Below are 5,873 nucleotides of genomic sequence, written 5' to 3' on the forward strand. Positions count from 1 at the left end.
TAAACTCAAAAAACATGGAAAGTCTATATATAGTTGATAAAGTCTATCAATGATTTCCTTTTTTTCCATAACCATTTTTTATCTTTTGTTCCTTTATCTTTCCTAACTGTGTGTTTGTGAATCAAAACTTCGTAAAAACTAAGATCCACACCTTTTTGAAGTTGTTTGAATTTATAATCTTTGATCCCGATCACTTGGATCCCGATATGTGAGTAATTGATGTCGGGATTGAAATTCCAAAAAAACAAAAAACTAGTCGATAAACATACACATGTATTTCCAGATAATTTAACTATGATAAACTTATCATGAAAATTTATTATTTTTTTTAATACTTCTTTTAATAAAACATGATTTAAACAATTTAGAATCTGCACTATCTTAAAATGATTGCACAGTAATCTCACAAACTGTAGCATTGTAATTCTTAAAAAGAAGAGTTTAAAACATTTTCCCATTATTGCTAGCGCTCTCGAGCACTAGCAACTACGTTAGTCCTTTTCACTGGAATACGCATGCTCGACACTATAGTGGGGGATTCTGGAAATACTGAACTACTGTAGATAAACTGTACCGTTTGAATTTCGTTTTATCATCTTCACATGAAGTTTTGTGTTTTATTGTAAATGTCAAAAAGTAACAGTAGCTTAGGTCTTATAATGCAAAGTTATTTTCAATATTATAAAGAATTATAGCTAGCTTTATCTTAAATTCCTTCAAGCTAAAAAAAAAACAACTTCGGATATGTTTTCCGAGCTTGCCGGAAAGGCACGAGAAGATACGATTGCTACAAAACAGTACCGATGGTTCTTGAAAATTTTCACCTCGAAATTGAAGTAACAGTAGATACATGAGATGATTAAGGCACATTCAGTGAGCTATGCCATTGCCGATGTGAAGCCCACTCAAGATTCACAATTCTAAATTGAGACCCCAACTCCAGGACAATTCCAGTACACCACTGTGTCTCCTTTTGTTTATTAATCGATTCAGAAATTTAAACTAATGTTTTAGAAATCTGCTTCTGTGTTTTATGATGGCTACAGCGCTAGCTCACCAATCTTTTTAAAAGATAAGCTTGTATAAGTCTATGTTAAACTTTGAACATATTTTGGAGCCGTACGTAGTATTAGTCCCGGGATCACAGTTTTCACAATTTAGAATCTACACATCTTAGGGTACTTGTATATTAATCTCACTAATTTTAGCACTGTAGTCCTTGAGAATACATTTTTAAAAACATTTTCCCCCATATATTTCTATGTTAAATTTGTCTTTTTAAATCAACTTTGAACCCCTCTTGGGACCCCAGTATTGACCCGGGGATCGCGATTTTTACAATCTTCACTATATATACAAGCTTTGGTGTAAATATTGGCATATCTGGTATAGTGGTTCTTAAGAAGAAGATTTTTTAAGACACCCACCCAATTTTCGCAATTTCGCAATTATCTCCCTTTTAAAAAGGGTTGTGACCTTTATTTTAACAATTTAGAATCCCGTTCTCATAAGGATACTTTGTACCAAGTTTGGTTAAATTTGGCTCAGTCGTTCTAGAGAAGAAGTCAAAAATGTGAAAAGTTTACAGACAGACGGACGGACGGACAACAGGTGATCAGAAAAGCTCACTTGAACCTTCGGTTCAGGTGAGCTAAAAATAAAGAGAAATTGCTTACTGGTTTATAAACATAATTTACGCATGCGCTTTCAAAAAATGCATGTAGTAGAATTATGGGGAATGACGGTATGCCCCATAAAACGTACTATTCCCCATAACGTGGGTGCTATATCAGAGAGTCAGTCCCCATAAGACTAGGATTTTGAGTGCTCTCTCTCTCTCTCTCTCTCTCTCTCTGTTCCTCTCTTTTTCCATACCGATTTGAACAATATCAGAGATGTTTTTTTTTTTATCATAAGTCGATGCATCTGTAAGGATATGAGACATGTGATTCGGGATCTTACCCGAATCACAAAATTTTTTTAAACGCTGTGTCCGTGAGTATCAGACTTTTCTTATGGATTTTGAAAATTACACGCACCTAGTTAGTTGATTTTTTTTATTTTTGTTTTTAGTGTTGAACAAATAGAAAATGAGAGGCGAACGAGGTATTTAATCATTATTTTAAACGTAGTTTGGTTATCTTGATGAGATTTGTTGTTATACAATAATCTCCTCCTAAAAATAATATTGATTTTTTTTACATTACCTTACAGTACACCTTTGAAGTAAGTTAATATTGCTTTGTAGTTAATTCAAATGAGCAAAAGAAGAATCTTTAAAATCCAACAATTTTTTTATCTTTTATATACGCACTGATAGATATATTTATATACATTTATTTATTTATTTATAGCACACCCAAGAGACCAAGGGGAATAGGGTCAGTAACTCAAAACATGATTTAATTCGATCTTACAACAGAGTTATATCAAGCAAGTTTTGTTGTTATATTTTGTATTGATTTTTTTTCCAGAGAGCCGCCTAACACTCCTGTGCGAAACCCGTTAGTATCGTACACATCTACGTTTTATTGCATTTTTTTTAAAAATAATTACTGCCGTAATATTTGAATTTGTTTGTACTGATATTTTTTGTTTGTTTTATTTCAGAAGAGAAATTACCTCAATAAGTGACGAGTAAGTAAAAATATCTTTATTTTTATCATAAGAAAATTTTTTTTTTAAAAAAATCGATGAAAAGTTCGGATCTCCATTTTGTAAAAAGTTCAATGACTTATAAATCAAAGCTATCGTATCATTCTGTTACTTATTATTATATTTCTTTATTTTTTAGTTCCACTTTTGAGGAGTCTGTGAAGTTTATGAACTGGAGCAGGTTTGTAATTTTATTTAATCTTGGTATAATTTTTTTGCGACGTAAAATTTACGCATTCATATTATATATATACTCTAAAAAATCTTTTTTAAAGCATGTATGAAGATGAGAGTAAAAGTGGTCCCGGACCGGTTTATGAAAGGGCCAATGAAATGTAAGTTCAGTTTTTATTTACTTAAAAGAACTTTTAAAATGAAATTTAAAATCAAATCTATTTTTTTTAAACTCTGATCTAAAAAACACAAAACTCTTTTTTTAAGTGTGGAGGAAAGTAACCAGGAGAGTAAGCATGTTTCTTCATGCATGGAAGTGACGTAAGTAAATTTAAAAAAAAAATCATTTTGGTGTGGGTAATAATAATAATTTAAATGTAAAAGAACAAGTTCGTTTCCACTTCTTTTGATATTTTTCAATTACATGATTTTTTTTTACAGTTCCACCCAGCCAAAAAAAAGAAAATTAAATGTACTTTTTTAAAGCTCAATAAATGTTAAAATATACTTGAAGGGTTTTGTTGTGACTCCGACACCAAAATGAGAAGAGAACCTGATTTTTTTTTTTCAAATGCAGGTAAAAATTCTTTGTTAACAATAAAGAACAAGTTTTAATATGGTTTCCGTTTAAACAATGATCATAAATATCAAATGTTAATAAGGAGAACTATTTGAAATATATCTAACTCTTCTACATTGTTTTTTTATTTATCATGATGGAAAATTTAATGTGTATCAAAAAAAAGGAACGGTTATTTGACAAGGTCAAAATTGAATTGATTGTGAATAATTCATTATTTAAATTATAAGAAAAATGAAAAATCGACAATTTAATAATGATCACCTGGAATCTTCTTTTTGCACGAATTTCAATTTTGACCTTCTATTTAGTTCTGGACGTCTGCAATGTGTGTATACATATCACTTATCAGCGAAATATTTATGAAAACAAGATTTATTTTTCATGATGAATAAATCATAATTATTTTTCACATAAAAAAGTTTTATTTTTAATTGTTTTGTCAACGAGACAATTTTTTGACCATATACAATAGTAGAGAAAACAAAGACTAAATATTCACCATGACAACAAAACATAACAACACGATAATAAAAACATTAACATTCAATAGTCTTTTTCAAATACATTTCTATAAACACATTAAGAAGAGAACAATTAAAATCTCTATGACGACATAACGTTTTTACGCATCAATACACATATCCAGTAATATTTCTACGTATACCTTTCTGTAAACATAGTTATGAAATACAAATCAATCATTTTGCAATTAGTTTTTGAACAATGAGGACACTCAATTGAGGGAAAGTTTAAAGATGTTTCAGTGTGGATATTGTCATTTAATTTTTGAAGATTTTAATAGTATGGAAAATCACGAAAATACACACGAGTTCGAAAATAAATTAATCCACGATAAGTAAGATAAAAAAAACTAAATATTAGAGTGAAAAAAAAAATTCAAAATTTTTTTTAATTCTATCGTTAATTTTTTTAAAAATATAAATTTATTTTATGAATTCCTAAGTAATATTAAAAACTTCTTCATGTTAATAATTTTGAAAAAAAACAAATTTACATTAAATATGTATCGTGATCACAACAACAACAACAACCAAAAAACCAAATGCCTCCATGGTTGTCAATGAATTACGATCTATATAACTGTTGAGAAATGATGATTGGAATGAAAAGATCTATCATATACCCCTATTTGTTCCGTTCCTGTCGACAATTTGAAACGTAAGGCGCGCTGTTGTTATTTCTTATCAAAGGTATCGTTTCATTTTTTTATCACTTAAATCTCACATTTTTTTTTTAAAAATCAAAAAAATTGTATCAATGGAATAGGTGAAAATTTGAATACGACACAATGTGTAAGAAATACTTTTTATGCAATAAAATGATCGAATTGCAAGTATTCTGTATATGTATTTGAAACAATGAACAATCAATACTTCACAATCATCAAAGCAGTGGATGAAATCAGGAAGTCTAATCAAGGACCACCTAGCCAGGAACTGGTAAGTTAGTTAATTCAGTATCACAGACATTACATTCAATTAATTTTCCTATTGGGATATATCAAAGTATAATAGGAAGTTTTTTCAATCAATAGCTTGTGATGACATCACGCAAAAAAGAAGCGAGTGGTGGATATAGACGCAGATGATGAGTTCTAAAGAGATAAAAAATAAATAAATCTGAGGGCATATATATTTATATAAATACTTTGTATGCAATAAAATGATCGAATTTTTTTACAGGGAAAATGCGAGTATTCTGTATATGTTTTTGAAACTATGAACAATCAATATTTCACAATCATCAAAGCGGTGGATGAAATCAGGAAGTCCAATCAAGGACCACCTAGCCCGGACCTGGTAAGTAAAAAAAAAAGCGAGTGGTGGATATAGACGCAGATGATGAGTTCTAAAGAGATAAAAAACAATCTGAGGGCATCTTATTAGCATAATTGGTAAGAAAATATAGTAAATTGGGTGGGTCTTCCTATTTAACTATAAAGTGTGTTGTAGAGCACCATATATACCACTACTGGCATTGTACATGGAATCCCCTAGCTTCAGCCATTGGAAACAGCCTGGGCATAATCCAAAGTCCTCAAGTTTTATGAGCTCTTGTTGTGGTCCCTCAAAATTAGCTGTCTTAGCCGTCTGCAATTACTTTTTAAATTGTTGCTGTTGTCATAACGGTTTCGTAACACATTCCGAAGAATCTAGGTGTTTTTTTTCTTTTTTGTTCCACTCCATTATTTCATTTGAGGTTCATTTTTGTGTTCTTGTTTCATGTGTTAGACTTATTTGTGACATTTTACAGTACGAATAGGTATGTACATGTACTTGGTTACAATGTTTGTTATAGACAGCTCTTTAACAAAAATGCCTCCATCACCTTCTTTCTTGGATATCCTCATGGTTTGGTTCATAGGTTCTTCGCTAATAATCCAAATATAAGAAGTAACTGGTTTTTCTGGAAGTCTTCATTCATGAAGAAAAATGTTTGT

General features: G+C 30.3%; 1 long non-coding RNA gene across 1 annotated transcript; it reads left to right on the top strand.

Annotated features, from left to right (window-relative positions):
• Positions 1–2,473: 2,473 nt before the first annotated feature.
• LOC128172856 (uncharacterized) lies at positions 2,474–3,226 on the top strand. Its single transcript, XR_008242368.1, has 5 exons — positions 2,474–2,504; positions 2,611–2,637; positions 2,795–2,836; positions 2,931–2,990; positions 3,097–3,226. It is a non-coding gene; the product is annotated as an uncharacterized LOC128172856 (long non-coding RNA).
• The last annotated feature ends 2,647 nt before the right edge of the window (positions 3,227–5,873 follow it).

Source organism: Crassostrea angulata, chromosome 2 (genome assembly GCF_025612915.1).
Source record: "Crassostrea angulata isolate pt1a10 chromosome 2, ASM2561291v2, whole genome shotgun sequence".
Taxonomy (NCBI): Eukaryota; Metazoa; Mollusca; class Bivalvia; order Ostreida; family Ostreidae; genus Magallana; species Magallana angulata.